Raw genomic sequence first — 19,441 nt, 5'->3', positions numbered from 1 at the left:
GCACCAATTTAGTGTATACAGTAAGTACTTATACATTCAATAAATAAATGCAAAGAATCAGCTATGAAAGTTGCTGATTTAAGCCACTAGAGGGAATCAAAGGCTCAGATTTGGTTGATGTCCCAAAAGGACCGGAACACAGTGGTGGGTGGTGTGCTTTGACAGCGTGCCAAGTTCTATTTATACCATATCCAGAATTAAAGACAGCAGTGCAGGGAGGAGCCCCTCAGTGAATACAAATGGCTTCACCAAGCAGAGAGCCACAAGAGCGAAGCGCACAGACCTCTAGTTTTCCCTGAACCTCAGCTCCTTGGACCCAGGAGGCCACCAGGATTCCTGCAGATTGCTAAGATCCTTCTGTACTTTTTTTTTTTAACTCACCTAAGGGGACAGGGGCCTGGGGGCTGCTGAGAATGTCTGCCATCCGCTGGGTGAGAGGGAAGGGGCACTCCAACCACCCTGTGTCTAGCCTTGGATTATACGGGCACTGAAGGAGTAATCTTTGTTAAGAAAGACCCTAGAAATCGTTGATTTAACTTATGAGGAATTGCGGCCAGAGAACTGAAATGTCAAGTCATAAAGCCAGTCAGTGGCAGAACTGCAAGTGAGGGAGTAGTCTCCATGGGGGGATTTTGTTGCAGCATCTAACTATGGGAGATAGGAGCTGGGTGGTGACTGGTGACTGGTGAGTGGTAAGGACTGTCCCCTGTGCACATGCAGAATGTCTTCCTGGAAGCTGTAGGTTCTCCCTAAGTGAGGGCTGTCCCATGCAACTCAAGCACTTAACAGAGGACCTTTGGGAGCGTGAGAGAATTACCCTTTCTGTAGTGTTCTCGTCTACAAAATGGGAATTAAACAAGACACTGAGGTAAAGCACCTAGCCCAGTAAAGGCATGCGGGAGTCTCCCCCTAAAATGTCAGTTCCCTTCCTCTGCTCTTCTCTGCTAGAAGAAGGGGCTTTTTCTTAGATGAATGCTGCCTACATTCAGTTAAGATTGGTTTGAGGTTTTACTCTCTAAGTGGTATTAAAGATTACATTTTATTAAAGATTCTCCTGAACTTTTAAGACCTCCTTCAAAGAGATGGGGCAGGGTTAACTTTTAACAGAAACTAGGATGCTGCATTGAAAAAAATTATTTCTCTCTTAAACAGAGAATTCTTCCACTTCTCAAATACTTACTGAAAGCCTACGTGGCACAAGTTGCCCCTAAGTCCACATGGTTATTGTCCCCAAAGATCAGGCCTCCCAGCGCTGCTGTCGTCAGCACAGGCACTCAGCACTTCCCAAGGCCCCATCTAGGTGAAGCCACAGTGCTTGGTGCAGAGGTCGGGAACAGGAGGGTTCATTTTTTACAATTGAGTTGTTTATTCCCAGGCTGTACAGACACGAAGTTCACAAGTAACAAAATTAGAGAGCCACAGAAGGCTACTGTCTGATGCCAGGTGTAGGAGCTGTGCCATGCACACTGATTCATTACAGCAGAGCACCCACTAATGGCAGCTGAGGTGTGGCAGCACCTCCTTCCGCTTGGTGACTGTGCTATTCTCAGTAGACCTGCTGTAGTCAACTGTTCACATACCTGAGTGGGAAGAGATTTTTCCTGTGCTTTACTTTACACAGAATATTTGAGAAAGCCTCAAGAAAGTCAGAATCATCATATGTCAGTCAAAAAAATAAATGAGACTTTGGAAATTTTCTAATTGACCTCTCATTTTATAGATCGAGAAACTGAGGCTTTGGCCAGGCGTGGTGGCTCATGAATGTAATCCTAGCATTCGGGGAGGCCGAGGCAATCGCTTGAGGGCAGGAGTTTGAGACCAGCCTGAGCAAGAGCCAGACCCCCGTCTCAACTAAAAATAGAAAAAAATTAGCTGGCCGCTTGAGCCCAGGAGTTTGAGGTTGCTGTGAGCTAGGCTGATACCACAGCACTCTAGCCTAAGCAACAGAAGTGACTCACCAAAAGCCCCCTTGATTTAAATGATTTAAATATATATATATATATATATGTATGTATATATATACACACACACACACACACACTCACACATACATATATATGAAATTCTGTAGGGGGCTGTGTGTGTTTATGTGCACACACATGTGTCTTCTAGACTGTTTCTGAAACACTATGCAATTCAAGACACAGCATCATGCACTAAAAAGTGCATGAGCTTTGGAGTCAGACCTGGATTTAAGTAGTGGCTGTTAAGACCAATTAATTCCCTGACCTCTCTGAGCCACTTTCTTCTCTGTAAAATGAAAATAAAGACATCAACCTTGAAAGGTTGTTGTAAGGATTATATATGATATATGTAAAGTATCTCACACTGGCACATGGTATGTAGTACACACTCATGAAATGGCAATTATGATTATTAATAATTGTACACATTGGATCATGAAAGACAGAGAAAACCAGAAAACATGCCAAGGGGGTAAACCAAGATTGTGAAGACTTTGGAAGTAATTTTGCAAGATAACTGTTACTATTTGGCCATACGTGCTCTCTCTCTCTCTGTGTATATATTTTTGCTGCACTAGTTGAGAGTAAGCTGCAGACAGTGTGACACTTAACCTCTCAATATTTCAGTGAGCATTTCCTAAAAATAAGGATGTTCTTCCCCACAACCACATTAGCACACCTAAGAAAATGAATGATATTGTGTGGAAGATCATTCCTCAACAGTGAGTAAGTGGGCTGGCGGTGCTTCTGAAAAGATAGACACGTTTTTATTGCGCAGAGTTGAGGGAGGGAAGAGCACCCCAGGTGAAAGGAGCACCTCCTGGAAGCAAATGGCAGCGCCTGTCCCCTCTGCTCAGCCTCCCTCAAGCTCCGTCACTGTGAACTGGTGAAGTTCCTCTTCTCTATCTTTGCCTTCCCAGCCCCACACTCAGCTCAACCCCAGACTCTTTCCAGCCAGCTCCCTTTACGGGGTCTTCACAAGACGAAAACCTCATTCACTAAGAGCTGCTAAAGGCCTGACACATTTCAAGGTCTTTTCAAATGCAAACGTATATTTGGTATTTAGACACAGCCTAAAGCTAAAGGAATGAAGTTTGAGAGTTAACAGTGGAATTCCAGACAAGTGGGAATCAGGACGGTGCCTTGTTATTTTTCCCCCAAGGAGTTGAGTATTTGTTCTTGGAGTCCCTAAAATTAGTGGTGTGAGTACAAGAACCAAGGTGGTGGCCTGAGTTGTGGGCTTTGGTCAGGGGGACCAGACAGTGAGTTTCCACCCCCTTCCCGGTCTAGGGATTGGTTTTGGAGGAGGAGGAGCAGGAAGGAAGGGAAAAAGGGAGAAGGTGAGGGGAAGGGAGGGAGGGGGAAGGGAAACAGGATGTGGGGGATGGGAGGGGGAGGGGAGGAAGGGGCAGGGAAGAAGAAGGGAGAGCCAGGCAGGGACAGAAGATATTCAGAGAAGTTTTCAGGTTAAACACAGGCTGATTAAAAATGGTCAACCTACCTCTCTTCCCCTCTGAAAAACTGTCTCAATATGTACTTCACATGTGAAAAATTGCATCGAGTTCTTCACCTATCAGGTATGGATGGTGCTGGGAATATAAAGGTGAGAACAGTCTCTCCTACTCCCTCAAATCCTTCAAAAGCTGATAGCTAATGACACCTTACATTAACAATGAACAATTAATTCAGTCATTCACATGTATCATCTCATGTGAGCCCCAGGACCAAAGTAAGTAAAGCTGTCCACTCTTTCAGAGGAGAGAAAGCTGAGGACCACACAGCTGTGGCCACATGGCTGATGGGGCTAGCAGGCGGCCCTGTGGAGACATAGCCCACCTCCAGTTTTTATTCTTTTTTCTTTCCCACAGCAAAGGTCATTGTCTTTACCTTGAGATTGGCAGGTAGGAAACACACAGATCACGTTTGTAAATGCAGATGGCACAGAGCTGGGTAGCAGAGCTAATCTGATTGGATACACTGGAGATATGTACTTATCTCGCTAGCTGGGGTCTTGAGCCAAAAGCAAAAAGAAATTTAATAGAGACAAAGGTTAAAAGTTCCAGCTAGACACAAGTACAGGGTGGGAAAGGCCTGGAAGACCTGGAGGGGTTACAAGATTTACATTGACCACTAGTGTGACATGGCTGCATTCGTGGAAGTTTGCTGTTCTAAACATGGGGAGTTACTCCATTGCCTTTTATACTAGCCAGACTAGTACATCCAGAGCATCTGCGTTCAGTTCTAGACGCTGAAAACTGGGAGGGACATGGACAAAAAAGTTGGCATTCAGAGGTTTGTGACCGGGAAACAATGGGGTCTAAAAAACATGTCATATGAAGAACAGTTGATGCAGCTATAGATAAATAAGTTAGGAGCATGGAAGACTAAGGGGCAGCATGGTAGCTACCTTCCAACACTTAAAAGGCTGCAAAACAAGTAATAGGCTTATTGGGTTCTGTTGCATTGGGGGCCAGAATTAGGTCTAGATGCCATAAGAGATTCAACCATAAAATAATAGAGTGGGAGATCTCCAATACTTCTTTTTAGTTCTTCAATTATGTGATTTTCTTACAAAAGACTTAATGCCATTTGGGTTTAATGTTGGACTTTGTAACAGCCTTGTCTGATACGAGAATGAGCCCTATTGTTTAGGAATTTCCCATTACTGGAGTCATTCAAGTGAGGGTATATCAGGGGCTGAAAAGGGATCCTTATATGTGAATGATGAACCCAGTATTTAAAATCTTTTCTAACTGTAATATTCTATGAAATAATTATTAAGTGCTTAGTATATTGAAAGCACTGTCCTAGTTGAATCTGTGCCAAAATATAAAATACTCGTCTATCAGTGTATTTTGTTACCATCAGCGAGCTCTTATACAATTTATACAAAGAGTCTAGTTTTGTTCCAGTTAACATGACTTTCAAAGATTGTTGAAGGGCTCTTTGAAAGAACTGAAAGAACTAGCCCATGCAACCATTTCTTTCCTAGCTGTTGCTGTTTTAATCCACAAGAGGGCAGAATTTACTTAGGGAGGATTAGCCATGCCTAACGTTTAAGATAGTTCTTATTAGTAACAAGGATTATAATTGACACAGATTTATAGACTACCTTGGATTTAAGCTTGATAAGTACTTCGTTGCCATTTGTGGTTATGTGCTCAATTTCCAGCCATGTGCATTTAATGTTCAAGGACCCATGGAAAAAATAGAACTCTTAGAAAATATAATCAGGCACTTGAGAGGAACTATATCCAAGAAATATAAACATACTCTATTTTAATAACTTTTAATAACTTAAGGTCACTGTTTTAATTTATTCCAATTGAAACAGATATTTACTTTGTCTAGACCAAAAAACTTATTTTAATTGCAGAATTTATTATGAAACAAATCAATTTGTCAGATCCTGTGAAGTATTTTTTCTAGGGAGTTAGTTAGAAAAGACTAAGAGGGGCTGGGCGCAGTGGCTCACGCCTGTAATCCTAGCACTCTGGGAGGCCGAGGTGGGCGAATTGTTTGAGCTCAGAAGTTCGAGACCAGCCTGAGCAAGAGCGAGACCCTGTCTCTACTAAAAATAGAAAGAAATTACATGGACAGCTAAAAATATATATAGAAAAAATTAGCCAGGCATGGTGGTGCATGCCTGTAGTCCCAGCTACTCGGGAGGCTGAGGCAGGAGGATTGGTTGAGTCCAGGAGTTTGAGGTTGCTGTGAGCTAGGATGATGCCACGGCACTCTAGCCCGGGCAACAGAGTGAGACTCTGTCTCAAAAAAAAAAAAAAAAGACTAAGAGGGAAGGAACAAAAATCTGTCCCCGATGGTTTAGGGAGGCTGAAGAATCAGCAAAAGAACTCTTAAGGTCCTTTTAATCTTGATGTTTAGTCTTTGTTTTAGTAACTTACTGAATTCTGGAATGGTCTGGCTATATGTAACTAGATTCTCAAGTTTGGGTAAGTCTACAGAAGTCATTTTCTTGCTGTTAGGCCAATTTCATACTGAAAACTAGTCTACTGAAATGTATCAAATTATTCATGTTCTTTTATTATCACTGGGAATCTGAAATCATAGCAAACTATTCCAAGATCCTGACAGGTCTGTTAGTCTCCTATTCAGGGATACTGATTTCTACATTTCTTTAAACACCTTATCCCTAAGGCTTCCAACTCTGGGTGCCACAAATTAACAAGAACATTGACAAAATAGTTGGCACCCAGAGGGGAGTAACCAGGAGTGCACATTTATTTGTTCAACAAATAAGAGTGGCCCTTCTGGTACCATACCAGGTGCTGCTGGGGATGCAGAGATGAATGACATTGTCTTTTGTCTATGAAGAGATCACAGCCTAACAGAGAAACAAAGTAGGCACCCAACAACCCCAGTTCAAAGCAATGTGTAAGCAATATTGTGTGATGGTCAGAAAGCATTCTAGGAATTCAGAGAATATCATTAAGGTGATCAGGGATGGTTTTACAGAAAAGGAAATATTTACCCTAGGCCTCGAAGAATAGGTTGGAATTTTAGCAGCTATAACTGGTAGGAAATGGCATCCCAGACTGTGGATGGCAGCCTGACTGCTTAGCAAACCAGTTGCCAAACTGACCTCTGCATTTGGCAGAATGGAACATCACCATGGACTCTTCATCCGATAAGTTCTCAAAGTCTGGTGATGGGAAGGAGGATGGTCAGTAATATCACATACTCAGCATGTGAGCTGTGCCCCTGTCCTACAGACTGGGGTTGACTATCTGGTAGTAATATTTTATGCTGATTTCTCCAGGAATAATTGGCAGGGGAAGGATACTGACCTGGCCCACAAAGATCACTCCACCATTCAGAAATACAGCAGGTATCTCTCTGTCCTCAGTAATATGTTCGTATATGTTCCATGCATGTATTGATATTTACACATGCAGGATCATACATACATACATACACCTGTCCAGAGACCCTTGCAAGCATCCCTGTGCCAGTACACAGATCAGACAAGAATGTGTGCCTTTGATTTGGAGACTGTCAGAGAATGAGATCCCTCGCTAACCTATTTCATTGACACATCTATTTATAGCCTCTGTCTCATTCCAACTGCTAAGTCGCTTTCTAAACCTAAATCTTTTATTACCTTCAGCAGAGAGATTTGAACAGAGGGGAAAATTAAAATAGACACAGACTTACTAGCAAGGGGGCAATAGTCAATTGTTAGGGATCCATGGCAATGAAGAATTGAAATTATGCTGATAATTGAAATCTGATAAATCAAAGCCTCAATTCAGCCTTTGACTTTTTCATCCCCACCCTGACCTTCCTATCATAGCTAATAACAAAGAGAAGATGACTGGTTTAAACTTCATCTCTGCCCCCTTCATACACTCTCTCTAGGAAGGGACAGAAGAGCCATGAACCAACAAACAAAAAGAATTGAGGGAGCTGCATTTTCTACCCACAGGAAAAAATTATCTCCTATGTGATAAAAATGACAGATAATACAAATTAATAACAGCTAATAATTTTAAGTACTTATTATGTACAAAGCATTGCTATTTGATTTCTATTCATTTCTATTTTTCATCTTCCCAATAATCCTGCAAGGTACAGGCAGACACTGAAATGCAGAGAGATTAATTTGCCCAAGATCACACGATTAGGAGTTGAGCCGTGGTTCTAATCCAGCCATTTTAAGACCTATACCCTAAACAGTATATTATATTGCCAGTATATTATACTGCCTCCCAGCATACATAGCTAACAAAAAATGTATTGCTCTAGAGTCTCCTCAAAGCTTTTCATCATCTTCTTTTCTACATTTGGTCATATATAGTAATGTTTTCCAGTCTTTCTTTACTTAGGCTCCCATTTTTTACGTATATGTAAACTCACACTCTTCTTTACTGTTATTGGGAATAGATTAAATATTGTGATTAAACAATGGCATTTTATTTTTTTTTATTTTTTTTATTTTTTATTTCAGCTCATCATGGGGGTACATAAGTTCAGGTCATATACATTGTCCATGTCCTGCCCATCCCCCCGAGTCAGAGTCCCAAGCGCGTCCGTTCTCATTCTCCAGACAGTGCGCCTGGCACTCATCATGTAGTCATACCTCCATCCCCCCCCCCACCTCCCCGGGTCTGCACCTTCAAGCATGACCATTCCCCAGAGGGTGTGCAACGCACTCGTCATGTAGGCATACACCCATCCCCTCCCCCCGCCCCCAACCCAGTCTGATATCCAATTGGTATCCTAACAATGGCATTTTAGAGTGGCTTTCAAAAAGTAAACATGATGACTGTAAGGCTGATCAAAAGAAGGTGGACACAACAGAGCACATTCTATATGATTCTGTTTATATAAGGTACGGACACAGAAAAAACTCCTCTGTGCTGCTGGCAGTCTGGACAGTGGTTACTCTTAGAGGAGGGCGTTACTTGTTACTTGGGTGTGTTCATGTGGAATGCATTAAGCTGTACAGTTCGGATTGTGCATTTTTCTTTGTGTATATTATACTTTGTATTATCTATTGCTCATAACAAATTGTCCCAAAACTTAGCAACTCAAAACAACAAACATGTTATCTCACAGTTTCTGTGGGTCAGGAATCTGGGCACGAGTTAGCTGGGTAGCTCTGACTCAGGGTCTCTCATGAGGTCCAAACTGTTGCCTGGGCTGTAATCTCAGAGGAGAGCCCCTCGAAGCTCACTCATGAGGTTATTGGAAGGTCTCAGTCCCTCGTCACAAGGACCTCTCCCCAGGGCTGCCTGACCGCATGGCCGCTGGCTTCTCCAGGGTGAGTGATGTAAAAAACAATACAAGAAAGTGCCCAGGATGGGAACTCAGGAGAGAAATCTCATCACTGCTACCACATTCTGCTTGTCATAAGCAATGCAATCGTTCCAGACCACACTCAAGAAGAGGGGAATACCAGGAGGCAGAAATGATTAGGTACAATATTAGAGGTAGTAGTATACCACTAGAGGTGGTAGATTATACCACATATTTTAATAAAAACTTAAAAAATTATACTTCCTTTGCCACCCTGCCCACAATGACAATCATTATCTTCTTACAGAATTTAAAATACTTCAACAATTCATTAGTTTTTTGGTAACCACAACATTCCTTAAAAGTAGATTATATCGGCATTCCTCAACCTTTTTGGCACCAGACCAGACCAGGGACCAGTTTCGAGGAAGACAATTTTTCCATGGGGCTGGGGGTGGGGGGTGTGGTGGGGGTGGGGAGGCAGAGCTCAGGCGGTGATGCAAGCGGTGGGGAGTGCCTGTAAATATAGACAAAGGCTTCACTAGCTCGCAGTGGAGCTCTTTGGCCTGGTCCCTAACAGGCTGAAGACTGGTAGTGGTCCGCCACCCAGGGGTTGGGGACCGCAGGATTATATGACATGACTTCTTTCTGTTTTACAGAAATGTGATAATAAGCTTGATATGACCACTTTCACGTTTGCATAGCCCTTTCCAGATTTCATGATTCTTTTTCATACATATTGTGAGTTTTATTATGTAGAATAAGTGGGAACTGTAGTTTAAGGTTAGTTTATCTGATAACACTCTGAAAATTATGAAGTGCTTACAATGTAACAGTTTCTATGTACTAAGTGATATATATATGTTTGGAATATATTCTTATGGATTTGTTTGTGGAAAGTTGACCATATGTATCATACCATTCATTTGACACAGACTCTTTATTTTTATTTATTTAGTTTTGTTTGAGACAGAGTCTTGCTCTGTCACCCAGGCTGGAGTGCAGTAGTGCGATCACAGCTCACTGTAGCCTCGAACTCCTGGGTTCAAGTGATCCTCCTATCTCAGCCTCCTGAGTAGCTGGGACTGTAGTTTTGTGCCACCATGCCCTAGTTTTTTAATTTTTTGTAGTGACAGAGTGTTGCTATGTTACTCGGGCTGGTCTTGAAGTCTTGACCTCAAGTGATCCTCCTGCCTCAGCCTCCCAAAGTACTGGGATTACAAAAAAAAGAAAAAGAAAAGAAAAAAAGAAACACCAAAGTACTGGGATTACAGGCGTGAGCCTGTATTGGCACCCGGCCGATACAGACTCTTTTAAAATGGCTTAAAATAACTAGTGTATTAGGTAAGTTCTTAAAGGCTACAGTGAGCTTTAATATGCTTTTAACATCAAGTTTGTGAACAGAGCTATAATCAGACTTAGCTCATGCTTCACAAGGAAAACCTTGGAGCTTCTACTCTCTCAGAGACAGATAAGGGCAATTCAAAACCTAGACCTCGATCTGTGTGCTACTTAATGATGGTATGCAGATAAACGGGCCAAACCAGACTTTAGCTTCTCACACTAAGGTGGCAAGAATAGACCTAGCTTTGCAGTTTGGCTCCCTACCCCCAGCATATATTCCTACAGAAAATGTCAAGTCTCAGCAAGGGAGAATTTGTAATGCCAAGTAATTTCCCGTAACTTTACTTTCTTCCTGTCGCTAACCCACACCCAAATGACTCAAATGGGTGCTTCACATTCATTTATTGATTCAGTCACTCACGTATTTACTCAAATGATCTATGATTCTTGAGTTTGCTTTGTCAGGGGATTGTCTTCCAGATGATCTTTGCATTTTCACCAGAGCAGCAAACTGGTTCTGGATGACCTCCCTTGCTGCAGACCTGGGGTACTTCATGCTTGCCGTAGAGGGGTGGTGAAGAACAAGAAATCATCCAAATACTTTATTATCTAAGAAGGATGGTTATAAGATCTACTTAATTATTAGCATCACCAAAAAAGCTTTTAAAAACTTTTATTTTTTTGAGACAGGGTCTTGCTCTGTTGCCCAGGCTGGAGTGCAGTGGCATCATCGTAGCTCACTGCAACTGCAAGTTCCTGAGCTCACGTGATTCTCCTGCCTCAGCCTCCCAACTAGCTTGGACTACAGGCGTGTGCTACCATGTCCTGATAATTTTTCTATTTTATGTAGAGATGGGTTTTGCTCTTGCTCAGGCTGGTCTTGAACTCCTGACTGCCTTGGCCTCCCAAAGTGCTAAGATTATGGGCATCAGCCACTATGCCTAAAAAACTTTTTTGAATAATGTAAGTATATGGTATCATTCAAACAGAACAAAATGGTATATGGTGAAAAGTAAGTCTCTCCCCCCACATCTGGCCCTTGGTTGTGCTCTATAGATAACTTATCAGTTCACGTGCATTCTGTGTCTCACACTTGATTCAGAGTTTGGGTGGATATAAAATGTTAGGTTGGATATAATTTTCACTCAAATTTCAAGTGTTGCTCCATTGACTTCTAGCTTCCAGAGTTTCTGTTGAGAGGTCTGATGCCATTTTCAATTCCAATGTTTTATAAGAGACCTCCTTTTTGTCTCTGGAAGTTTTGGGGACCTTATCTTTATCCCTGGAATTGTAAAATTTTACTATGATGGGTTCTGGTATAGGTCTTTTTTTTAAATTCATGTATTACGAGATGCCTAAATGATGTTTAAAGACTCATTTCATTTAAGTGTCAGGAAATTTTGTTGTACTATTTAAAAATATTCCTCTCATTTTCTCCTCTTTTTTTTTTTAAGACAGAGTCTTGCTCTGTTGCCCTGGCTAGAGTGCAGTGGTATCATCGTAGCTCACTGCAACCTCAAACTTCTGGGCTTAAGCGATCCTCCTGCTTCAGCCTCCCAAGTAACTGGGACCACAGGCCTGCACCACTATGCCTGGCTAGTTTTTTCTGTTTTTAGTAGAGATGGGGTCTCACCTTGCTCAGGCTGGTCTTAAACTCCTGCCCTCAAGCAATCCTCCCACCTTGGCCTTCTTGTCTTCTTTATACACCTATCTTTCAGGTATTGGACCTCCTAGATTGATCTTCTAATTTTTTTTATCTCTTCTCTCATGTTGTTTGATTGAGTTGTTCCAAGAGGTTTTTCAAGGGATCTCTTGGGAGGCAATATAAGATAGTGGTTAAAATCAGTGATTCAAATACAAATTATATTCTTTTCTAGTTAACCTTTGGCAAGTTTTTTGTTCTCTCTCTGTCTTAGTTTTCTTATCTGTAAAATGGAGGAAATGATTGTAGCCAACTCATGGGCATTAAATGAGGAAGGATTACAGCATGTTAGGAGAATTAAGTTAGTTTTAATACATGTCTGAAACATAGTAAATGTTCAATAAATATTGCTATTATTATTTTTAAAACTGTATTTATTATTTTTAGAGACTTGAGTCTCACTCCATTGCCCAGGCTGGAGTGCAATGGCACAATCATAGCCCACTGTAACCTCCAACTCCTGGGCTCAAACGATCCTTCTGTCTCAGCCTCCCAAAGTGCTGGGATTGCAGGCCTGAGCCACTGCACCTGGCCTGCTGTTATTATTGTTGTTACTATTATATGTTCCTTTTACATTTTTAACATCCTATTTTTGTTTTGTGGATACAATGTCTTCCCTTATGTTTTTCAGGATATTAACTATAAGGTTCCTTGCATAGCCTGTTTCTATTTGTTTTTCTCTTCCTTTTCTCAAATGTCTCATATTAGATAGAGAGATACTAAGAGGCTGTTTGGAAACGCTGAGACCAGACAGGACTTGTTGCACAGTGAGTTTCTTTGAAGACTTTTTCATTGTGGGATTCCAAATGTCAGCGTCTGTAGGCCTTTTCCCTGAAGCTGTTGCATTTCTCCAGAGAAGAATTCTTAAATCACCTGTCAGTGGGAGGTGGGTAACGGCTGCCAGTGTTCTCGGAGCTGGGGGTGGTAAGGGGGGATTAGGGGATTCCCATTCAGGATGCACATAGAATAGTCTTAGAGAAAAGGCCTACAGACTCTGACTTGGTTTACAGTTTGGCCCTTTTCCTGCTTTTTGTTGTGCTTGATGTCTCTGAGTCTGGTTCTCCCAAATTTCCCTTCTCCTGGGATGACAGAGGCATTGGGACCTCTCTGTGGAGGGTGCAGGAGAAGATATTTAGCTACTGGTTTTGTTTTGTTTTGTTTTGATGCAGATTTTCACCTGATCCCCTAGCTTCAAGCCCCAGGCCTCAGCTCAACCTTCTGCGATACCTGTATAGCTTCCAGTCCTTGAGCCTTTTACTGAACTGGCTTGCCCACCATAGGCACAGGGGTTTCAGCCGCTGTGTTTTGGTAAGTCGGTTACCTCTCCTCCACCTGCTCTCATCAGCCAAATATTTGTTAATGTTTCTCTCTCACCTTTATTTCCTCCCCCATTCTCTTGTGTTTGTGGATATACTTCTCTTTTATTCTTTTACTTTCCTCATAGTGGGATTTGGGGAGGAAACAGAGAAAAACACCTGTGTTCAATCTACATTACCTAAAATATCAGGAAGTGATTCAGGGGGCAAGTATTGTCTTCTACACTGTAAACATTTCCTCTGCTCAATTTTTGAGAACAACTAAAACCTTATTATTTATGTGGCTTTTTATCCTCCCACTTCCTGTGTTCAACAGATAGTCATCATGGCAGGGTTGTGTCCCTTGACTGGGATGCTGCTTGTGATACTGCTGTCTAACCCTGGGCCAGATAAGACAGTCCTCTGGGGAACGGAACAGCTTGTCCTGGTACCCAGGATGCTCATGTTAGATTCAGGGTGGGCACACTTTTGCTGGAAAGTGTTTCTCTTGCAGCACCCTCTGCTCAACATGATAGAAAAGGAGAAAAAGCTTCTGTTTCCCAATAGGCTCTCTCTTCTCCATAGATCCTTATCTGGGAAAAAGGTAACAGAGAAATGTGAAAGCAAGTTTCATCAGAAATGAGGAAATTATCAGTCATTTTGCTAATTTCGATCTATGAAACCCAAAGAGAAAAAGTGGGAGGGGATTTTTTTAAGAGACAGGGTCCTTCTCTGTCACCCAGGCTGGAGTGCAGTGGTGTAGCTCACTGTAGCCTCAAACTCCTGGGCTCAAGGATCCTCCTGCCTCGGCTTCCCAAGTAGCTAGGACTACAGGTGTGTGCCACCACGCCTGGCTAATTTTTCTTATTTTTTGTAGGGACAGGGTCTCATTATGTTGCCCAGACTGGTCTTGAGCTCCTGGCCTCAAGTGATCCTGTTGCCTCGGCCTCCCAAAGTGCTGGGATTACAAATATGAGCCCCTGTTTGTGGCCTGATTTTTTTTTTTTAATGTCTTGTTTTTTTCTTACTTTTTCCCTCCCTCTTTTCCCTCCTTCCCTCCTTCCTTTCTTTCTTTCTGTTCACCAGTCATGCTGTGTCTGGGATATTTTGGTTCAGATTAGGGAAAATGAAGCAAGGTTTTCAGAACACATTACAGAAGTACAGAAATCCTCAGGATAAAGCCATCGTGCCCTATATAAATGACGCCCTGTTCTGCCCAGCAGAGCTCTCCACCCTCGTCTCTTTGCTGCATTTGCAGATTGGAAAACTTACCAGAGACTGAGGCCGTCTCAGGGCAAATATTTGTTTAAATCTTTCATTTTCTCTGTGGTCTTTAAAAGCCACTATGGTTTTTAGTACTGGAATCAGCTTTTCCAGGCATATCACATTGGCCTCCAGCTGTGACCCTTCTGGGGGCATGAACTCTACAAGACTCTAGCAGAGGTCTGAAGATGCTTGTTCATGAGAAGTTATGGAGAGCCGTGTGAGGAGGTGCAGGGGAGACACAGGCAGATCTCCTGGACTGCTAGTTCCTATATCAACCAGTGAACAGAAACTTGACCGTGATTATGTTCCAGCATTGTACACGGAGTCTATGGAAGAAATGAGAGTAGGATTCACACCCAGCTCCTGATTCCTGCCCCATGGAGCACCAGTGTAGTTGTATGGCATATGAAAGAAGGAGTGAATACGGCAGCTCAGAGGAGGTGGCAGCCGGTGAATGATGAAAGGCAGCGAAGAAACCTGATCACTCAAGGTTAGATTATGAGGGAAAGAGAAAAGAAGCAGAGAGGAGGGAGCGATTCATTTCAGGGCAGACCTAGGAGAAGGAAGCTTCTAGATAAATACTATTAGAACTGGCCCTGGCCCTTAGAGAACAACTCTAATTTGTTTTTTTATTAAGAGACAGGGTCTCACTGTGTTGCTCAGACTGGTCTCAAACTTCTGGCCTCAAGTGATCCTCCCACCTCAGCCTCCCAAATTGCTGGGATTACAGGCATGAGCCACCAAGCCTGGCCTAAACTCTAATTTTTTGGTGTTATTATTTTTAGTTTAGCAATAAGTCTCTGGTTTTATCTACAGTTTTCCCAGCTGACTGGTTTACCATTCTTTGAGATTAATCTAGAGGCAGGTAGACTATTTCTGCCCCCTACCCCAGCCCTCCTTAAGCCTCCAGGCTGTGGGGTCACAGTGAGCAAATTGAGAGAAAAAGGCATTGGCTGTATTCCATTCAGCATACAGGCCTGTCTGGCAGCAGAAACGGGAAGGGCCAAATCCCCACTCCCATGGGTTGTGCCCCTGCAATAATCTAACAGCCACTTGCTCATATCACTTTTTAGAATATTGGGCCACATCGTGTCATTTCATGTCCATCATTCATTTATTTAATAAATATTTATTGAGCACCTGCTATGTGTTAGGCACTGTTTAAGGTGCTGAGGATACAGTATTGGGAAAACGGGATATTCTCCTTATTTTGTCCTTCTCAAAAAGGTGTGCTCATGTCCCTGGGGGTCCCGGGCAGTATGACAGGACCACAGAGAGTTCTAGAATAATTATGTAATCAATATTTTCTTGAAGTATCATTTTACAAAATGTAAGTAATTGAAAACAAGGCCATGTATTTAAAAATATATTTGGAGTAGAATAAGAAATTCATATATATATATTTTTTGAGATAGAATCTTGCTCCATTGTGCAGACTAGAGTGCAGTGGCGTCATCATAGCTCACTGCAACCTCAAACTCCCAGGTTCAACAGATCCTCCTACCTCAGCCTCTGGATTAGCTGGGACTACAGGTGTACACCGTCATACCCGGGTAATTTTTCTATTTTTTGTAGAGACAGGGTCTCGCTGTGTTGCTCAGCCTGGCCTCGAAGTCCTGGACTCAAGGAATCCTCCTGTCTTGGCCCCACAAAGTGCTAGGATTACAGGTGTGAGCCACTGCGCCTGGCTGAATTTCTTTTTATTTATTTATTTTATTTATTTATTTATTTATTTTTTTTTTTTGAGACAGAGTCTCACTCTGTTGCCCTGGCTAGAGTGCCGTGGCGTCAGCCTAGCTCACAGCAACCTCAAACTCCTGGGCTCAAGCAATCCTCCTGCCTCAGCCTCTCGAGTAGCTGGGACTACAGGCATGTGCCACCATGCCTGGCTAATTTTTTCTATATATATTTTTAGTTGTCCAGATAATTTCTTTCTATTTTTAGTAGAGACAGGGTCTGGCTCTTGCTCAGGCTGGTCCTGAACTCCTGAGCTCAAACAATCCGCCCGCCTCGGCCTCCCAGAGTGCTAGGATTACAGGCGTGAGCTACCGCGCCTGGCCTGTAGTCATCCCTTAACAAAATCAAATCAACTGACAGATGTAAAGAATAATGCGTCAGACAAAGTGGGTTTTATTCTCAGAATGTAAGGTTGGTTTAACATAAAAAAAATCAATCATTATAATTCCCCATATTTATAGAATAAAAGAGAAAAGCAGTATCATTTCAGCAGATGAAGAAAAAGACTTTAATAAATTCAACACCCATTCATGGTTAAAAAAAAAAAGCTCAGCAAACCAGGAAAAAGGGGACTTCTTAAAAAAAAAATAACAAAATCAATATAATGTCAAACAACTAATTTGACTTTTTTTTCAAATTGAATCTTTAAAATGTACAGAGATGAGAAGAACCTTGTGGAACTTTGATGTTAGTAGCTAACTTCATTGAGCACTCACTAAGAGCTCTATGAATATTGTCTTATTTAATCCTTACAACCCTATAAAATAGGTTCAATTTTTATTCCCATTTTACAGATGATGAAACTGAGGCTTACGGAAGTCAAATAAACTGCCTACAGAAATACAGCTAGTAAATGGCACAGCCAGTATTTTAATTGAAAATCTGTTTGGGAATTTGTACCCCTAAACATTGTTCAGGACTACCCCTCATCTCACCCCTTTACCTTATAAATGAGGCAGCCCAGTGTCAAGTGACATTTATGCAAGGCAGTGGCAAAGTAGGGACTAGAACCCAGGCCTTTGGACTCCTGGGGCACTGTTTTTTTTTTTTTTTTTTTTTTTTTTTTCAGAAACTGTGTTACTTTCACATCTAATCCACCCACTCCTTCCTTTTTATCAAAACACACATTTTTCATCCTTGGAAGCTCTAGGGCTGAAATACTAGAGAAATAAATATAACTTAGCAGAGCCAAGGACTGAATTTTGTCTCCTGCTCTGTTTAGCATTCAAAACCACTAAGCCGCAGAGAAGACTCTGCCCACACCCAGAAAAGAGCATGTTAAAGCAGGATTGAGTGGAATCCTCTCTTCATAGGAATGCAGATGGTGACAAAGTGTGAAAGTAGGAAAGGGAAAAGGAGGTAAAGAAAACTAAGGTTGGGGCTGGAGAACACTGGATGGTATTCATCTCTCAGAAATATGAGACTCTTGAGGACTGTACAGGGGAGTCCAAGGCGGTAATTGCCCAGGGGCCTCAAACTGGCCCTTGTATGGACAAAGATCAGTTTCCATTATCCTCACTCACAGCCACCAGCCTCTCTCAGAGATCCCTGAGAGGTGCTGGGAGGCAGCCCCAGGGGCATCGAGGCTCAGGAGCTTTGCCCTGCTCTCTGGGCAGGGTTTGGCCAAATTAAAAAGGAAGAAAAATTATTCCTCATCTAAGCAGTGTGAACTAAAAAAATGGTATGAGCTGGATGGTGTTTAAACAGGTCAGGAGGGAGAATAAAAATGTCATCACCCTTTCCTTTTACAGAAATGATGTGTTCACTCAGATGGAAAGAAGCCCACCTTCCCCGCAGGCACCCATCGTGAGCCGTCATGCCTGTATCCTGCACAAATTAGGGGCATGTAGAGCCGTATCCTGGGATGGTAAGGGTTGAGCTGTTGAAAACATCAGAAAAAAAGTAGTTCAGGAGTCACAAAGTTCACAAATCTAAAACTCCATTGAAAGTTACTTCTAAATACCATCACGGTACACATTTGTATGATATTCACGCACAGCATAAAAAGTGTATGGCAAGATCTTTGTTTTTCTTCCCCAAATGATTTCAAAAATAATATACATCATTCCAAAATAGGATTTAGGTGATCAGTTTTTTCCTTCCCCCAAAATAGTTTGACCATTGAGTTTGAGACCATTGTTCTCTTCCCCCAAATATAAAAGGTACAGAAATTTCACTTGCCCCATCAGTTCCATTGAGAAATATTTCTGGGTAGCCACAGAGTTTAGAAAAACATAAAATATGGAAAAGAATATTTTGGGTCTTGGAGGGACTTTTTAACTCCTCTTAGTTTAATTTTATATATTTAAGATTAGGAGCAAAACAAAACAAACAAATGAACAATAACAAAAAATAAGGAAGTCCAAAACTAACCCTTTTCTGAATTCTTAAAATACTAGGTTGAAAACACAGAGTTTTTTCCAAGTTAGGAAAGTGAAAAAAAAAAAAGAAAGAAAACACAGAGTGATTACCTGAGCCAGCCTGGGTCAAATTAGAGTCCTGACTCCAGTTTACTGTTAGTCTTAAATAAGATCCTTAAATTTTCTAAACCTAGTTTATCATCTATAAAATAAGCATATTAATATTAATAGTACCTTTTCACATAGCTGTTCTAAGGATTAAATACAATGACATTTTTTTTTTTAATTTTTTTTTTGGAGAAAGAGTCTCACTCTGTTGCCTGGGCTAGAGTGCCATGGCGTCAGCTTAGCTCACAGGAACCTCAAGCTCCTGGGCTTAAGCGATCCTCCTGCCTCAGCCTATGACATTTCTTTTAAAGCACGTGGTATGAAATATATCTCAGCTGTTATAGTAAGGAGTACAAGAATGAACAGAAAGTAACAGCCCTGGGGAAGGGGGCACAAATATACAGGAAACCTCTAAGGAAGGAGCAGAAAGGAACCCAAGTCATGAGGCAGAACCTCTGCTAGCACAAATAGGACTTTTTTGGAGCAAATTGCAAAGATAGATAGACATGATTTCTGTCTTCCTCCAGGCTGATTGAGTCCCACGCCAGGGCACACTGCCAGTGAGTGGGCAGCGGCCCTAATAAGGGAACTGGCAAAGGAATGATAACTTTGGGCAGTTGTCACATACAGAGAGCTGTCTGGAGGGTCTGCGTGGAGATGGCTACTTCCTGAATAATACTTTCCCCACTGTTTTTTTATTTCTCTGTGCTCTGACGTTATAACTGCCCACTAAGGAATTCTAGAGTTGTTGGAATGACCTGGAGATATGTTCAGGGAAAGATGAGAAGTTTCCAATGACTTCAGTTTAGAATCATCAGGATCTAATGACTGGAAAAGGAGGATAGGGCAAAATCAGGAAAAGTTCACATGAAAAGAAAGACTCTCTCCTTGACCTAACTCCAGTCA

General features: G+C 42.0%; 1 protein-coding gene and 1 long non-coding RNA gene across 2 annotated transcripts in view; one reads left to right on the top strand and one right to left on the bottom strand.

Moving 5' to 3' along the window:
• LOC123641225 overlaps nucleotides 1-18,282 on the top strand; it is a 51,911-nt gene extending 33,629 nt beyond the window's left edge. Inside the window, exons 2-3 of the long non-coding RNA XR_006736248.1 lie at nucleotides 12,939-13,077; nucleotides 17,819-18,282. This is a non-coding gene — a long non-coding RNA (uncharacterized LOC123641225). The remainder of the gene's footprint in view (nucleotides 1-12,938; nucleotides 13,078-17,818) is intronic.
• LOC123641223 (CXADR like membrane protein) overlaps nucleotides 1-19,441 on the bottom strand; it is a 96,201-nt gene that overhangs the window by 25,458 nt on the left and 51,302 nt on the right. The gene's annotated exons all lie outside the window — the stretch shown is intronic.

The sequence above is a fragment of the Lemur catta genome, chromosome 7 (assembly GCF_020740605.2).
Source record: "Lemur catta isolate mLemCat1 chromosome 7, mLemCat1.pri, whole genome shotgun sequence".
NCBI classification, from domain to species: domain Eukaryota; kingdom Metazoa; phylum Chordata; class Mammalia; order Primates; family Lemuridae; genus Lemur; species Lemur catta.
Note: the sequence above shows the minus strand (reverse complement) of the source record. Positions and strands in the feature narration are given on the sequence as shown.